Source organism: Eumetopias jubatus, unplaced genomic scaffold (genome assembly GCF_037043125.1).
Source record: "Eumetopias jubatus isolate StellerSeaLion01/CBP00866 unplaced genomic scaffold, mEumJub1_p1.0 scaffold_6, whole genome shotgun sequence".
In the NCBI taxonomy this organism is placed as follows: domain Eukaryota; kingdom Metazoa; phylum Chordata; class Mammalia; order Carnivora; family Otariidae; genus Eumetopias; species Eumetopias jubatus.
Genome location: NW_028274812.1, coordinates 6,850,922 through 6,868,372, shown reverse-complemented (window position 1 = coordinate 6,868,372; position 17,451 = coordinate 6,850,922). Strand labels below are relative to the sequence as shown.

General features: G+C 39.9%; 1 protein-coding gene and 1 pseudogene across 1 annotated transcript in view; both read right to left on the bottom strand.

Moving 5' to 3' along the window:
- PRKN (parkin RBR E3 ubiquitin protein ligase) overlaps positions 1-17,451 on the bottom strand; it is a 1,301,937-nt gene that overhangs the window by 735,515 nt on the left and 548,971 nt on the right. The gene's annotated exons all lie outside the window — the stretch shown is intronic.
- LOC114209291 (large ribosomal subunit protein uL4 pseudogene) lies at positions 14,175-15,497 on the bottom strand (annotated as a pseudogene).

Below are 17,451 nucleotides of genomic sequence, written 5' to 3'. Positions count from 1 at the left end.
ATCGTTATACACTCAGACACCCAGATCTGAAAGTCAGCTTGACGACTACCTAACCATCAGTCCCCAAACTCCGTCACCAAGCTTTGCCAATTCGACCTCCATGGCATATTTTTACAATCTGGCCACTATGACTTCTCCCTTCTTTTGTTTCTCCATATCCCTTCATTAAACTTTGGCTTCCGCCACGCTGAGCCACTTCTAGCTTCCCATATTAATACGCATGTCTTGTCAGGTGTCCATGCTCTGTTGAAAGTTATTTCTGGTGCCTGTTTCCTATAACCTTTTGTACTTTTTCAGTTTAGATAACTCCAGCTCATTCTTGAAAATTGCAAAGATTACCTAGTTTTTTGTGTTTGTATGTTTTAATGTCCCCTCACACAACCCAGGCTGAGTTAGGTGCCCTTTTTTTTCCAGTTTCATGAATTACATTCATGCTTCCTTTATTACACTAGTGACCAAGTTGTTCTAGTTGACTCCAACTTGTGTGAATAAAACCAGTGTCTCCCAACTCATACCACCTGGGGCTGGCACAGTGGCTGATACATGTTATACTCAAGGTTAGGTCAAAAAAGGGTGGTACAGTATATTAGACCAAGGGCAAGTCTCAGGAGTATTATAAATGGAAATACAGGAGGAGATGCAGGTTGGAAGCGATGGGCCTTTACAAATAGAACACTGTAATCAATTCTGGAAGTCAATGAACTGCGTACTTTAATGTAATAGTGATAATATTTTTAAATAGTTTTTATTGGAAGAAGTGTTGTAATCGTGTACACAAATAAATAGATGTAAAACTTAGTTCCCTCCCTTAGGAAATTATAATATCATTGAGGAAACAGATATATGAAATAGTTATAAAACAAGTCAGAATTAAATGTTAGAGCAATAAGGTATGCACTGTGAGGATGCAGAAGGGATAGCTCTTCTCCATTTGAACATTCCAAGGATAACACAAACATGATGACCTAACATAGAACTAATCATTCTCTCCCCAAACATTATACCTTCTATATGCTCTCTCTCATTCTATCTTTTTTTTTTAAACTTTTTATTTATTTATTCATGAGAGAGAGAGAGAGAGAGAGAGAGAGGCAGAGGGAGAAGCAGCCTCCCAAGGAGCAGGGAGCCCGATGCGGGACTCGATCCCAGGACCCCGGGATCATGACCTGAGCCGAAGGCAGACGCTTAATCATCTGAGCCACCCAGGAGCCCCTCTCTCATTCTATCTTGACCAATAAATTTTTTATTCACATCCAATATGTCACCTTGTCCCTTTCCCCTTTTACCTCTAATAAATCTAATCGGAATAATGATGCCACTGATAAAAACTCCCCTTGTAAAGTAATTAATTTTTCTATTTTTTATTAAGGTATAGTTTATATAAGGTAAGATTCATCCTTTGTGGTGTACAGTTTTGCACATTTTGACAAATGAACACAGTTGTATAACTACCATCAAGGTCAAGTGATAGAACAATTCCATCAGCCCCCAAAATTCCCCTGTGCTCCTATGTCATCAGCTCATACCCACTCTGCCAGCCTTTGGTGACCATTGATCTGTTTACTGTCCCTGTGGTCTTGCCTTTCGTACATCATGTAGCCTTCTGAGTCTGGCTTGTTTCACATGCAGATGCGTGTGCAACTGAGCCACCTCTTATCAATAATCCATTCCCTTTTATTACGGCTAGTCTTCCATGATATAGAACCGTGTACCATGGTTTGTTTATCCCTTCACCAGCTGAAAGACATTTGGGCTGTTTTCTGTTCTGTTTCTTTCTTTACAAATAAAGCTGCCTTAAACATTGGTGTATGGGTTGTTATGTGAATTTAAGTCTTCATTCTCATTGGGTAAACACCTAGATGTGAGAATGTTGGGTCATCCGGTGAGCACATGCCTCTCTGCATTCCCACCAGCTGTTCCACATGCTCCACGTGCTTGTCTGTTGTTTGGTATTTTTGTAGTTGTTGTTGTCATTGCCACTCTAATAGGTGTGTCGTGGCACTTCACTGTAGTTTTAATTTGTACTTTCCTACTGATTAATGATGTCAAATATCTTAGTGCTCACTTTCCATCTTTGTATCTTTGGCAAGGTGCCTATTAAAATCTTTTGTCTGTTTTTAAATGAATTTATTGAATTTTGTTCTCATTTTTGTCTTGAGAGTTCGTCATATATTCTGGATAAAATTCCTTTATCATATATGATTTGTGAATATTTTCTCCCCACTCTGGAGCTTGTCTTTTTCATGCCCTTACTAACTCTTGAACAGTAGTTATTAATTTTGATGGCGTCTAATTTATCCATCATTTTTTTCTTTAAATGGATTGTGCTTTTGGTGTCATCTCTGCCTAATCTAGGGTCACAAAAATACTCACCTATGTTTTCTTCCAGAAGTTTTATAGTTTTAGGCTTTACATTTAAGCTTATAATCCATATTTGCATATAATGCAAGGTATGGCTGAAAGCTTTTTTTTTTTTACACATACAGATGTCCAATTGTTCCAGCACCTTTTGTTATAAACAATCAAAAATGATTATTTTAATTCAATCAAAGAATATCAGTAGTCTCTTAAAATTTTTCATTAAATGGTAATATGTATATGCATTATAAAAATTAGAAACCACAGATAAACAAAAAGCAGAAAACAGAAGTTATAATAGGTAGTGGTAATCAATTTTGCTGTATATATTTCCAATATTTTTTTAAACATAATATATAACAAAGCAGAGAACCAGGGAGCTTGGACAGGTCCCCTTGGGTCACTCAGTAAGTGGTAGTGCTCAGAAGTGATCCTCAGCAGTCTGACTTCTGAGACACACACCTAATTGCATCACAATGCTACTTCTAGATCTTAATGAACAATAATTAGTTAGTAAATGAGCTCACTCAAAAAGATTATACAGATGAAAAAGATAAAAGGGAGAGAAGTATAATGAGTGGGACAACCATCCACCTTGTCTCCTGAACTAGAACCCTAACCATTCACTTTCACCCATTGACATTTATCAATTACCAATTTCTGTTAATTTTACATCCTAAATAATTTTTTGGTCTGTCCTATTAACTGATGTCCATTTTATTAGAGGTCTTCATCATCTAGCATATTCCAAGAGTGTCTTAACTGCTCTTCATTCTTGACATCCCCCAAGAAAAGTTGCCAAATAAGATAAAGGAAAATCAGTTAAATTTGAATTTCAGATAAATAACAAATAATATTTTAGTATAAGTATGTCATACTTAAATATTATTTGTTGTTTAACTGAAATACAAATTTAACTGGCTGTCCTGTATTACTACTTGCTACATTCTGGCAACCCTGATCCCATCTCTTCTTGCTACAGAAACCAGAGTGGCAATAAATAAATGCATAAACAAGTAAACATGCCCTGATAATCACAGTCATGGAAAGTAATGCAGTTAAGGGAGTCCTTGAAGGATGAGTGGGATTAAATTTGATGAAGGGAGAGACACTGAAGGCAAAAACAAAATGAATACACCCCAAAATCAAATTCTTTATGAATTTTTGTTTTATTGCTAAATAATAGTTAGACTATTATTTTTGATATAATTTGCTTTTAGTACATTTGCTGCTAGAATAAATGTCTTTTGCTAGGCTTTCATTTTATTGGAACCAAACGATTTTTTTTTTTTTTTAAGTCAACAGCAGCTAGGCTGCTTACATATATTCATGCTATTTGACTGTGAGCATCTCAAACACAACATCTAGGTCAGCTTAAAGTGCTTTTGCCCTCCAAAACAGTCATGTTAGCCTAAACTCCAAGGGCAAAAGTGACTCTATTAGAGCGTGATCTTAGGGTTTAGCTCTGACTTGGCCATATTTCTATTACCTGTGGCATCTAGCCTTGGAGATAAATATTACCTGGTGGGTAACAAACACTGACTGGCTTTGGTGAAGGAACCCATTTGTTCCTTTTTTCAGTAAGACTTAAGGCTACAATTGAGTGAAACTATGCAGATAAACATAAAAGGACTAACACTTTAAGGGATAAGTTACCATAATACCAACTCATCATTTTTAGTTCTCAGGACTCAATGAAGTATTCAGATTTTTTTCATCTAACCCCCCTTGGTCATTTGTTTTTAATCACTAATTAGAAGAGAAATCAGATTAAATTTCCAATGGGGAAAAGTCCCTGTTGCCTTCCTGGAGTGAAGATATTCACTTCAAAGCAATTTATTAAGGAAACTGAACTCTGGTTCTGATGATGGGCAATGCAACCTTCAAAATACCTTTTACATATGTAAACATAAAGCCTTGAATTATGCTGCTCTAAGCATTTAGCTGTCTAATAATGACCTAGATGTCAACAGTTCCTGCCATTGTTCAAACAGAGAAAGACAATTCTTGATTCAGGGTAAGTATATATGGAATAAAACAATAGCTATTTCCTCATATGGTGATCCATCGTCTGATCCGTAGAAACTTTCTTTTCCCCCTCCAACTGAGGACCACCTTGCCATTTTGTTCTGAGTCTAATGTGCCTTAGACTCTGCCTGCGAGTATTACACATAGGGATGGGTTGTCTCTCTTTGTATGTAGCATCCATGTAGCCATCCAGCTATCACAAGCTGAAGATAGCAGAATACAGAGACAGACAAACTGGGCCATGATGACATCTTTGAGCAATGTAGTTATTCAACCCTGGAGTCTCCCTGTCTTTGAACTTGTTACATGGCATGAACAAGCCAGCTATTCTATGGAGCTAAAAATACCTGACTAACATATAACACCTTGGTTTATATTCCTGTATACTTACTTTTTGGAACCACCAGGTTTTTTCATGTTTGTTGGGTATTTTATATTAAGAAACCCCTCACCCCCTCCCTTTTGTATATCATATAACAAAACTGAAAATAAATGCTTAGCTAATATTCTATTTTTTTTCCCCTAAAAAGACACAGAATTATACCACTTCTATGTTGGTTATTCCCATACCCTCCCTTTAGTTGATTTTATATTGACATAGTTCCCTCCCTGCAAGCAAACAAACACAGAGAACTCACAGGACATCCAGCACAGAAAAGGGATTGGCAATGGTATAAGACCAATACGGTTATCATCCTAAAGCAGTTCAGTATAATAAACTCCTCTCACCATTCCAGATGCCCAACTAAATCATATATTTGAAATGTAGAAAGAGAACTGAAATAAAGGAGTAACATCTAGCCAAAGACCCAAGGGGAACCGTAACGTGGAATACACTTCCAAGTCTACCATACCCCTTCCGTTCCCTACGAAAAGCCAAAGGGCTATGGGTGGTAGAGGTGTGAGATATGCCAACAGTCAGGAACTTAGGAGGTTCTGAGATCTGAGTCAGATTTCCATCAGTAAGGGGTGTGAATTGAGAAGCACAGACAACACATAATGGGGCCTCCTTTCATACTTCCTGCCAAGACAGAAATTGGCACCAGTTTTTAGATGACCTCAGGTCTGAGTACGTAACCAGTGAGGTTGCTATGTGTGTGATCAGGGTGAAGGCATTTCCAGGACACAAAGATCCCACTTATTCATTCATGCATAAGATACAGAGACCTAGTTCTAAACAAATGGAGAGAAATGGCATATGAAGCTACAACCCTGCTTCTGTGTCTGACATTTTCTGAGACTTTACGTCAGTCTCTGTTCAAACCATCTCTCCAGTAGGGCAATCCATTATTATTTTACACCCTCAAGGTCATACAAGTACATAGGCAACAGCAAGACAGAACTTGCTAGCTGGGCTTTAAAAAACAGGATTTATTTTATTTGTAAAATAAAGTATAGGACTGCATATTTTTCAAAGTCAAATCAGGAAGGAAATCAGGAAGGTTACTATCCTGTGTAGTTATAACCAAAATGACAGTCCTGAGGACAGGAAATGAGTGCAGTTACTCTGGTGTGAGTAGGGCCCAAAATCTTTAGAGTCGGGTAGTTTGGATATTGGGGGTAGAAACTCAGAGATAAACAATCCTAGCCTCAGGGTCAGGTTAACTCTCTAGTAACAGGACAGGTGCCTGCATCCAGCCGCCGGCACCAATGTGCAGAAGGTGAAGGCAGCCAGGAAAGGAAAGGAGGGTCTGCAGGGAGAGAGGCTGCTAGGGCAGGTACAGGGAGGCAGGATTCTAGGAAGCCCCAAAGGCACAGGCGTGCATGGGGCTGAATGAGTAAACTCACTATGAAGGCATGCTTTGTGTTGGAAAGCATTATGCATTATAAATACTCTATATTCATGCATTTTATCATAGGAATATAGGAATTTTCATCTCCAATAGAGAACATTTGGATAGATTCTACCGCCTGAAATGTAGATTCCTCAATTCAGTAAAATCCATTGGGAAATTAGTGAACTCACTTCTTGGTGATATTTCCAATGCCACCCAGACTCACTGCAATGGCAGTGTCCTTCTAAGAAAATAAATATGTCACTAAGTTCAGAAATGGGTATTTTTTAAAATGCCTGATGGACGATGACAGTGAAAAGGACCCATCACAGCCACGACTCAAGGGTGGGTAAATCTGAAGTAGACACATTTAAACTTTGAAGGCACTGTCAAAATGTTTTTAATGTGAATTAAAGTATTTGAAGGAGGGCGGTGCCTTCCTGTTTCTGCTGTGTTCGCTCTTGATTTATATGCTGTCTCAAGAGCTTGAGAGTGTAAACTATGTCCTGAGGGCAAACTCTTCATCCGCTCCCCAAACATTAGGCTTTGTTATTGTAGGCCTGCTCAGAGCCCCTGGCAATATTCATTTCAGGTGAAAAGAACATCAAAGGTGTTATTTTGAAAAAGACACACTCCAGAAAAATGCAGCACAGTTTGGTTTTTGCAACAGATCCTGCACCAGGGAAGAATAAATCTAGCACAATTACATTCGGTCCTACCTTTACAAAGGCTCATTAACGTCCAAATCATTCAAATGATGTGAAGAAGGACTAAAATGAGTTTGAGCTTTGCCTGTCAGCCTTTTTCAAGGTAAACCGCTCCTGTTGTTTAGGTGCCAGGAATGGAGGAAATGTTCCAGCAACTCTGGTTGGCTCAGGCTTGATGCAAACTGGAAATTGGGAAATATTTATCTATTTTAAGGAAACTGTCCAGTTTTGTTTAATGTTGTTTTTTTTTTCCCCCTCACATCATATGGAGTGAGTCGAGCAATTACTGAACCTCAGTGTATGGTTGTTGAACACTCTACAAAACACCCAAATGTCACCTGAGACTGTGTGGTATGGGTAACATAATCAAGATTCTAATGAAAGTAAGAGAGAAATTGGCCAAGCTTAGGAAAGGCACTAGTGAAGAGATAAATGAAGGAGTCAGAGAGCAGGGCAGATCCTAAGTTGGCGTAGAAGAAAGGGACACAGAGCACACCATGAGATTGGAGGACGCTGGAGCTGAAGAAGATTCAGGAGGTGAGTGGAACTTTCTGTTGCCCCTTCGGGAATGCTCCAGAAGCAGGACGTGCCATTCACGCTCCGAGCGGAATCGGAGGGTATCCGGGCTGCACAGATGGCAGCCCAGTTGGCCGAGGGTTAGTCTCAAGGCTTGGCTGCCATCAGACAAACAGGTGCTGGGCATTCCATTCCTCCGTTCCCAAGGGCACCTTCTTATAAAATGAAATTTCATGCTCAGTCACACTCTAGAAACATATGATTTAAACATATGCCAGTCTCTTTCTCCATATTTGCAGCTTCTCCACTTCCCAGACCCTTTCTTAAAATAGCTTCTGGTGGAAGCAACGAGGTTTAGATGAAAAGAGATTTTTTTCCTCTTCTCCTCTAGTCTATAGAAATCTCACACAAGACAACTGGGCAGCCACGGGAAAACTGAATTAATGGCATTTTATAATGTGATATTTTATGCCTGAGACTATTTTCAAAATTACAAAGGAACTTTCCTTTTGGAAACACACAGTGTTTCCCCCCAAAAATTCACCATGAACCATAACCAATGAACACAGGCTAGTGTGTGCCTGGCCAGTCCCACTTTAAGAAGGAGGGAGAGAGAGAGAGCGAGCATGCAAAAGTTGTGAAGATAGAAGCATCTTGAAATGACATAATAATTAATTTGAGAGCACTTTTTTTTACTCATATAGAGTAAGAATTTATTTCTATATATATGCTGAAAAGTATCTGAGACTGCCTAGGGGCGCCTGGGTGGCTCAGTCAGTTAAGCGTCAGACTCCTGGTTTCAGCTCAGGTCATGATCTCAGGGTCGTGGGATCGAGCCCCGTGTCGGGCTCTACATTCAGCGTGGAGTCTGCTTGAGATCCTCTCCCTTGGCCTCTGCCTTCCCACCCCACCCCCCACTCACTCTCTCTAAATAAATTTAAAAAAATAAACATAAATTTAAAAAGAAACACTGCCTAAGGTCAGAGCTACATGATAATTAAGTTACACTGATTATTTTACTAAAATACAAATAAAGTGTTCTTTTGAGGAACACTAGTAAGCAAGGAATCAGATGATTGTAATGCATTAGGTATTCTCCACTTAACATACTAGGGATCCATTAAAACCAAAGGAATTTGTGTAATGAGAGCCCCTCAGGAGCTCCTAGGGACAGGGGTCACTTTTCACCAAGACATAACTAGTGGCTGTTCAGACGGCAGAACTGGAAAGGGTGCTAACCTGTACCAACCGACACGTGCCAACAAAACGCACACTGTCCTTTCAAACACAAACCCCCCCGGGGGAGCTGTTACTGACCAAAGAAGGTCTTGTGACAGTTTCACAGTCCTCCAAGATGAGTGCTTCTTCACTTCCCCAGATTCCCCCTAATTCTCCAACTTTGCCTCATCCTTCTAGACTCAGCTGAACCCACATGTTCTCTACTACATCCTTCTTGACCACTCCAACCCTAATATAATCTCCCACATGGCAGCATCATAATTTAGTATTTAACTGTTCCCCTATAATTTCTACACATGCAAGCCCCATCACCTCAACCAAAGTCATTAGATGAAAACTGATTTAAATGATATAATAATAAGGCACCATGTGTTACAGTTCTTTCACATACGTATTGCAGGACACAAGATGTATTTCATGATAACAAGTGATCCTCTCAGGAAGAATGAAGACTTGGTGCCCGTGAGGAATATGAGGTGAGGAAGCTCTGAAAGAATAGCAAGGTGAGGGATGCCTGGGTGGCTCAGTTGGTTAAGCATCTGCCTTCAGCTCAGGTCATGATCCCAGGGTCCTGGGTTCGAGTCCCACATCGGGCTCCCTGCTCTGCGGGGAGCCTGCTTCTCCTTCTGCCTCTGCCTCTCTCTCCCTCTGTTTCTCATGAATAAATAAAATCTTAAAAAAAAAAAAAAGAATAGCAAGGTGATGCTGAGGTCACACACGAACAACTTCACAACACCTGTCTAGGACAACATAGTTTGTTATTGTTTTTAAGATGTATTCCTTTATTTAAGAGAGAGAGAGAGAGCACGAGTGGAAAGAGCAGAGGGAGAGGGAAAACCTCAAGCAGATTCTACCGTGAGCATGGAGCCTGATGCGGGGCTTGATCTCACAACCCTGAGATCACGACCTGAGCCAAAACCAAGAGTCGGTCACCTAACCAGCTATGCTGCCCAGACATCTCTAGGATGGGATAGTTTTAAACTGCAAGGTGCCACTTATTCATGGATTATGAAATCTATAAATGGATAGGAACCAACATTTTAAAAATAAAATAGACCAGACTAAGAAATATCAGATTACATCACACGTAGGAAGAATAAATGCTTTGCAAAAGTCTTTGTTTAAGCTATATACGTGTGTATGATCATGAGGGAAAGTCCATTTCTTGCTCTGGGACAAGGTCACAGAAGGTTCAGATACACTGATTTAGTTTTTCTCAAAATATGTTCCACAGAAAACCAGTTCCATGAGATTAGGCATGACCAGCATGAAAGGGCTCCATAGTCAGTGATGTTTGAGAAACAGTTGTTTAAACAAAATTAAACAGATATTTTAAATGCCTGACTTACCAGAGCTTTTAAAATGCTAATATGATTGCAAATGCCCAAGACTGGAAAATAGTATAAAGCACATTCTCAATTTATTTGACCATAAAACCTATCAGAGGGGGTACACTGAGGACTGGTTCCCCCTCACTGTCCTCTGGAAAATGCTGGTCACAGGCCAATGCCTCTGATGATGTGCCTGTCTCCTCTACACACCCTCTCTGACTTCAACCCATCCTGTACACCAAACCCCACTCTATACACAGGGATGTACTAAGTGAGCAACAAATGAGCTAAGGATATCTGGAAGAGAGAAAAAAAAAAGTAAGAAAATGCTGAAAAATCTTGTTCCATCTTTGTAAGGAAGGAAAAATCCATTCCACTTCAGCCCCAAATCTTACAATCTAGCTTTCTGAGGGGACACTTGTTAAGTAGTTGCATTACAAAAAAAGTGTTAGTATATTAAGAAAATACTGAGCATCCTAGACTCTAGTGACACCAAAACGAAATGAGTAAAAGGGATAAAATAAGATGAAGTATATTTGAAGGAGAGGGCATTTACCTCACTCTGTCTATTGTCCTGAACACTTGTTATTTTTGTTGACTGCCTTTGTCTTTGACTTATCCCTCACAATATTAAATTCTGGTCATCTAAGGAATTATTATATGAAATATAAGAGGGAAAGAATCAGTTATTTACACATCCGAACTGACTGCAGTCGTAAAAAATACTCAAAGCAATCTATTTTATTTTCCTTATAAACCCATAGGCTCTTTCTTAATAGGGCACAATGATTTTTATTTTATATTTTATATTGACAGAAACTTGACATACAGACTTTTTTTTTCTTTGACAGATATTCTGTCACGAAATCTAGGAGTACAGCCTAAAGAAAGGTAACAAAGTAAAGTATACTAATTCACCTGTGGATTTCAGATGAGGTGATCACTTTCAAAATCTTTTAAGCGCTTTTCAGCAAATTACTAACAAAATGACTTACCTATTTTTGCAGAAAAATTACTGTCCATCAGGGAGATGAACAAAATGTAGCATTTGTTTATCTCCTGGCACAGGCTTACCATTTTTTAGTATTTCCTTCTTCATGTACAAAGTTAAGAACTTTGTCTTAGACATCAAATGCCTGGTGTTTCGTAGCATCCCTACATCAATTGCAAAAACGGTCGAGTGAGAATAACTTAAATAATCAATAGGTCAGGGGAAAATTATTCCTCTTTCTGTTCATACAAAACTACTGTATCAAAATTCCTACCTATCCTCATCAGAGAATTTAGGATTTGTAGTTAAATTCTCATGTTTCAAGGTAAAGTCTATCAAGTAGAAAAGAATGGAACTGAATGGCCTCAAAGGACTGAAACATTGACCATAATCTTGATCCTTGGGGAAACTCTCCTTCATCCTTGGGAGCCATTTTCAAACCCCAGCCCATGAACTCTGGGCTGTAGATCTTGAGACCAGTTTAGTGGTCAGAAATTTGCAATAAGAGAAAAATGAACCAAAGGAAACACAAATTCAATTAAAGAAAGAACTAAAACCAAAAGGTTTTAACTGATTATGAAACAGCTTTCAATAATGACATGTGGCAGAACGTAGAAAGTCTCCAGAATGCAAGAGACTGAAGGCAGTATCAGGACCTTTCATTGATTCTCTGGAAACAATTTCATTTCTCTTAGATAAATCAGAGTGGGGGCAGGGGCAGGGGAGGAAGAATAATGAGTCACAAAATATGCCACTTCACCTCCATCTCATTGTTCCTTCATTAAGTTGAATACCTTGAATATTTACATCCTCATTTGCAGGATGCATTTTTGCCATGCCATTACTATCAAAACAAATAATACAGCAAAACTGATTGGCAATTATAGTTTATTTATTTATTTTTAAAGATTTTATTTATTTATTTGACAGAGACACAGCGAGAGAGGGAATGCAAGCAGGCGGAGTGGGAGAGGGAGAAGCAGGCTTCCAGCAGAGCAGGGAGCCCGATGCGGGGCTCGATCCTGGGACCCTGAGACCGTGACCTGAGTTGAAGGCAGACACCTGAGCCACCCAGGTGCCCTGGCAATTATAGTTTAAAAAAGCACTACTCCATGAATTACATCTAGTCATCCAAAAGTGAGGCTACTCAGATAGGCAGAGAATTTTCTCTCCCTTTCTCTGTGGGAGGAATGGAGCTAGACACAATAAATGCACAGTTTGTAACATCTCCAGATCATGTGGCCCCATCTGGATGCTTGATTTGCCTACACAGTCCATCCCTCCAACTCAAGCTGTCTCTAGCATTTCCTGGTCATGAGTAACGTTTTATGAATATCCCTATCCATTAATCTTTGACACCAATTCATTATTTTTTCATAGTAGAACAGAAAAGATTAAACTATTGGGTTAGCAATCAGGATCGTTTTAAACCTTGTGATAAATTTTAATCTGGCAGACCTAGAAAAACCTATCTGCAAGCCATTTGGGGGCTACAATGTTGTTTCCTGATCTCAGATCATCTTCCTACTCTCCTTTTTGATCTCTTCTCTCTCTACCTTTCCCCCAAACCCTTGTCCTGCACGCCTTCACAAGCTACGCTCCGTCTCCCAGAATGCCTCTATCCACCTGGGAGACATGGCGCTGCCTCAGAATTTTATGCCAGTTGCTGGTTCTGTTTGGTGTTTGACCTGGAATTTTCTCATGCCCAGCTTCTTCTCCTCATTTAACTCTCTCTTTCCTCCCACCAGGATGACTCACTTCCTATGGAGGCCAGCAACGCATTCTACTCATGTCCAATCTGTAGCGCGCACATCTTACACTCTCTAGAAATACTTTACTGAACAGCTGCTCCAGCTAGAATGTGGACGCTGAGTACAGACAAAAACACAACTGGTCTCTGGATCATCAGGACCTACAAAAGGGCTTAGCACATAAGAGGCACTCCATACATGCTTTAGGAAATTTGCTTTAGGAAAAGATGTCCCAAGTGGCCTCGATTACATTTTTTGCAGATTATTATTTTTTTAATTTGATAAGGTTAAGATGTAGCACAGAAGATGGATTAAATTAATTTAAAAATGTCCTACCACAATTTCACTAGATATTTCTGGGACCATAATGCAAAACTAGTCAGATGCCCTGAACCAAGACACAATCAGGAAATTAGGGCTTTTCGTTCCCTCAAACTGTAGCATAATTCTACTTCTTACTCTTGCTAGGCATGCATTTTGTAGACTTGAGGTTTTAGTGGTCCCTGTATTTTATCAAAAGCTTATACTATATAATGAGAAATTGTGTTAATTTCTTAATTTAATATCGGACTTAATATTAAGCCCTTCTGTGATATTTTTTCTTGTGATTCCTATTAGATGTCTATTGCTTCTGATTGTCTGTAAGAAGCCAACTCATGGACCAGGTTATAATTGTCAGGATGAAACAGATTTTTCCAATAATTTCTATTTCATTCGTTAAACCAAGGTAATATAATACAAGATTTTGCTAACTAACTAAAATTTTAAAAGGGAATACCATTTGGAAGGTTTTCTATCTGGATGATGGATGTGATCTGTCACACAGTTTAAAATAATAAATTCAGTTTTCTGTCTCAATGGTTGGTTTCTTCAGTCTCCTCAGGAAATATTACATGCTGAGCATCTATCTCCCATCACAGTGGTTCTGCATATTGAAAACATGCTGCTCATACCTGCCTCGCCTCATTGAGATACAATACTCATCTTGTACAGTGTACAAGGTCAGAGTTTTAAGACAGCAAAGTCATTATTATTGTACAAAAACAGAGAAGAACACACACACAAAAATACCTGGTCTATTTATCACAATTATTTTACTATAAATGAATCATTAAGCATTTGGTGCTTGGTCACCTTCAGCACTGTTGTAGGTGTTCAATGAAGAAAAGAACAGCTGCATTTCAGAAGCTTATACCCTACTTGTGCAAGAGGCGTCCTACTGAAAACAATGTACAAAACTACTTAAAACTATATGAGATGACATGTCTGGATAAAATTTGAAATTGCTTGAGTCAGCCTCCCTCATGTATACTGGTTAGTTGTGGATATTAAATACAACCAACAGTTATGGCTAACGTATATCATTCGAGTGGAGAAGGCACTAAAATATTCTACATCTATAACATTTTTTTTTTCTCACTGGCTTTGATCAGGTCTTTATTCAAAATTAGCTGTCCAAAACGATTTGACTTTTATAGAATTAACCTACGTTTTTAGGCAGTAGGCTTCTCTGCAGTGGGTTTCTTTTCCGCAGGCTTCTTGTCAGCTGCTGGTTTCTTGGTAGCTGCAGTCTCTTTCCCCCACCACAGGTTTCTTCTGCTTCTTCACACCAACAGCCTTCTTTCCTTTCTTTCCTACCACAGGCTTCTTGCCTGGAACCCCCTTCTCATCTGATTTGGCTTCTAAGGCTGCCGCTGTCTTATCCATTCGGAGTTTGTGATTCTTGGCCTGGCGAAGAATGGTATTCCGGCGCATGGTCTTTGCATATGGGTTTAGCTTCAACATGATTCTCAGGTTCTTCAGTGGATTCTTCTTCAGGACTCTGCGATGAATCTTCTTGCGTGGTGCTCGGAGGGCTCTTTGGATCTCTGGACTTTTCAAGATTCTGCTAAGGTCTGTATTAAGCATCTTAGGCATGGGAAGATTGTAGTTACTCTTGAGGGAGGCAGCCTTATGCCAAGTGCCATACAGACCATCTAACTTGCAGAAAGCACTTTCAGTCCAAACGCAGAAACGTCCCACATGCCCACCAGGAGCAAGTTTCAAAATGTCCAGTTTGCTTACGTTAAGTAAAGTAATTCCAGGGATGTTTCTGAAGGCCTTGATGATACCGTTGTCTTCACTGTAGATGATGCAGGGTCCCCTGCGCTGGATATGACGACAGTTTCTCATTCTGCCCTTGCCAGCTCTCATTCCCTGAGAGGCATAGACCTTTTTGATATCATTCCAGGCTTTAAGTTTCTTAAGAAGCAAAACAGCCTCCTTGGTCTTCTTGTAGCCTTCAACTTTATCTTCAACCACCACCAAAGGAAGTTCAGGAACTTCCTCAATATGTACAATGACCTTTAGACATGACCAGTGCTGGTAAGGCTGAGGCAGCCAGGGCAGAGCAGATGGCATATCGCTTCTGTGTTGTGTTCACTCTGCGATGCCAATGGTGCCAGGTTTTGGTTGGTGCAAACATGCGGCCCCCACGACACATATTTCCAAAAGCACCCTGGCCAGAACGGTGAGTCCCTCTGCCTCGAACTCTGGGAATTCGAGCCACAGCTCTGCCAGTACCCCAAGACTCAGCACTGGTTTGATGACCTGCCAATTCACTGACAGCATATGGCTTGTCTGTTGTTTTTGCACAGGTTGGTGTGAACAAAGTTCATGATATCAGGTCAAATGGGAGCCTTGAACACAGCAGGCAAAGTAACATTTTTGCCAGATGATTCCCCCTTTTCAGAGTACACAGATATCAATGGATAAGCACACGCCATCGCGGGGAGAGGAGAGGGCCACGCTCCTCTCAACTCAGCGGCTCCTATAGGAAAAGCTACAAATGGTAACATTTTTAATCTGATGAACAAAGTAGGAGAATTTTTAAAAATGTCTTTCTCAGGCACCTCTTCTTCCAGATATTCTTCACAGAATCTGGCATTGTTGCCCACCCTCCTCTTCTCTGACTTGGCTTCACTGGCTTCCTGATGACCATCTCTCATGGGCCCTCTTCTTATACCCTTTTTTCCACTCAGCTCCTAAAAACACAATTTCTAGTCCCAGTTACTTGTCACCAGGACTGCTATAGTCTTCATACTAGTCTCATATTAGCAGTCCATTCTAACTCCTTCCATCTCCAGGCCATAATACACCTTATAGTGTGTTCATGCTAAAGCACAATGGCACTCACACCATTCTCCTGTTCGTCAATAGTCATTAGCTTTCCTCTAGTTACCAACTTAAGGCCAACCTCCATGTTGGCATTCGAGATCATCCACAGTCTACAGCCATACCATCCTGAATGCACCCAATCTCATCAAGATCATCCACAGTACCCCTTAACCCTAACCCCAACCCCAACCCCAACCTACCTTTCTGCATGCCTGTGCATTTGTACCTACTGCTCTCCCACACTTACCCTTAGAGCCCATTGGGACCAGGCTGAATGTATAAAAACACCAGATGATTTGCAACCTCTCTGCGTTTGCCCTATACTTCTCTATCCAGAAAGTTCTACCTACCTTCTCAAAGTCTATCTTAAATATTCCTTTCTGTTTCCTAATAATCTATGCATATCACATACATATTAGTGTGTGAGCACTCCTGTTTTTTAAAGGCGATAGCAGTTAACATTTATCTCATGGAGCTGGCCATATTTTTTTTTATATTATCCTTGTTTCTGCATTTTTCCCAGTCAATAGGTATTAATTTCTTGAAGACAGGTGTTTGGTCCTATAGCATCCTTATTCTCTAGATCACTCCGCACAGTACTTTGCACATAGTATTAACAAAATTAATGTTTATTGAATTGACATTTTAGTCAAGTTCATGTGTTCTCTCTAGGAATATGATATTTTAAATTAGGAAACTAATAATAACCATTAATGACAAAATAAAATCTAAGGATGGCTCAGTGGCAATATAAATAGTCCTCTTAGAGAATAAATGGATGTCATAGGGGTAGGGAAGGTTCTAGACTCGGTGTCCAGGTTCCAGTGAGAGAGATGAATGATTTCCTAAGATCCATGAATATTTGCATTTCTTCTTTTCCACATGGCAGTTGAAAATATCAATATGAGATCATATGTTCCACAAAGTGTAGGGAAGATATCCTCAGGACTTTTAGAAGGAATCACATTGTACCCTATATATCATCATCTGTGGCAGTGGCTGGAATTCCTGTTGTCTGCTGTTCTGCCATTACTTCTACTTTTATGGGCTTACTAACAAGAACCACAGGCATAATGATATGGTAAATTAGATTTTCCCAAAGCAAGTTATCATTATGAGAAAAATATCTCCAGGAAAGTATCCTTAATTTTCCCAAAACAATCCACTGTAAGAGATACCCCTGATGCCCTTAAAAGTTCCCAGATCAGAACAATTTTTTTATTTGTTCATCCATTTTATTAAGAACTGTTTAAAACATCTGATGTCCTGGCACTTAAGGAACTATCCTTTAAGATGGTACTTTCTATCCAGCAGAGGTAACAAAAGGACAGAGCAAAGGAAGAAGCCTCCCTAGGAAGAAGTCCGTGTTAGGATCCCTCCAGTTTATAGGTCCAGGATGGCTCCAGACCCACCCAATTCACCTTTGGGAAAGGATGCATTACTCCAACACTCTTGGGATCTAAGGAGAAGATGATATGAGAGAAGTCTGGCTAAAATCAAGTACTGCTAAGCCCAAGCCCATAGGTTTATCCATGAAGGCCAGACGTGGCCTGGTCATACGAGCACACCCAGGGCTCCCTGGAGAACTGGGTTATAGCA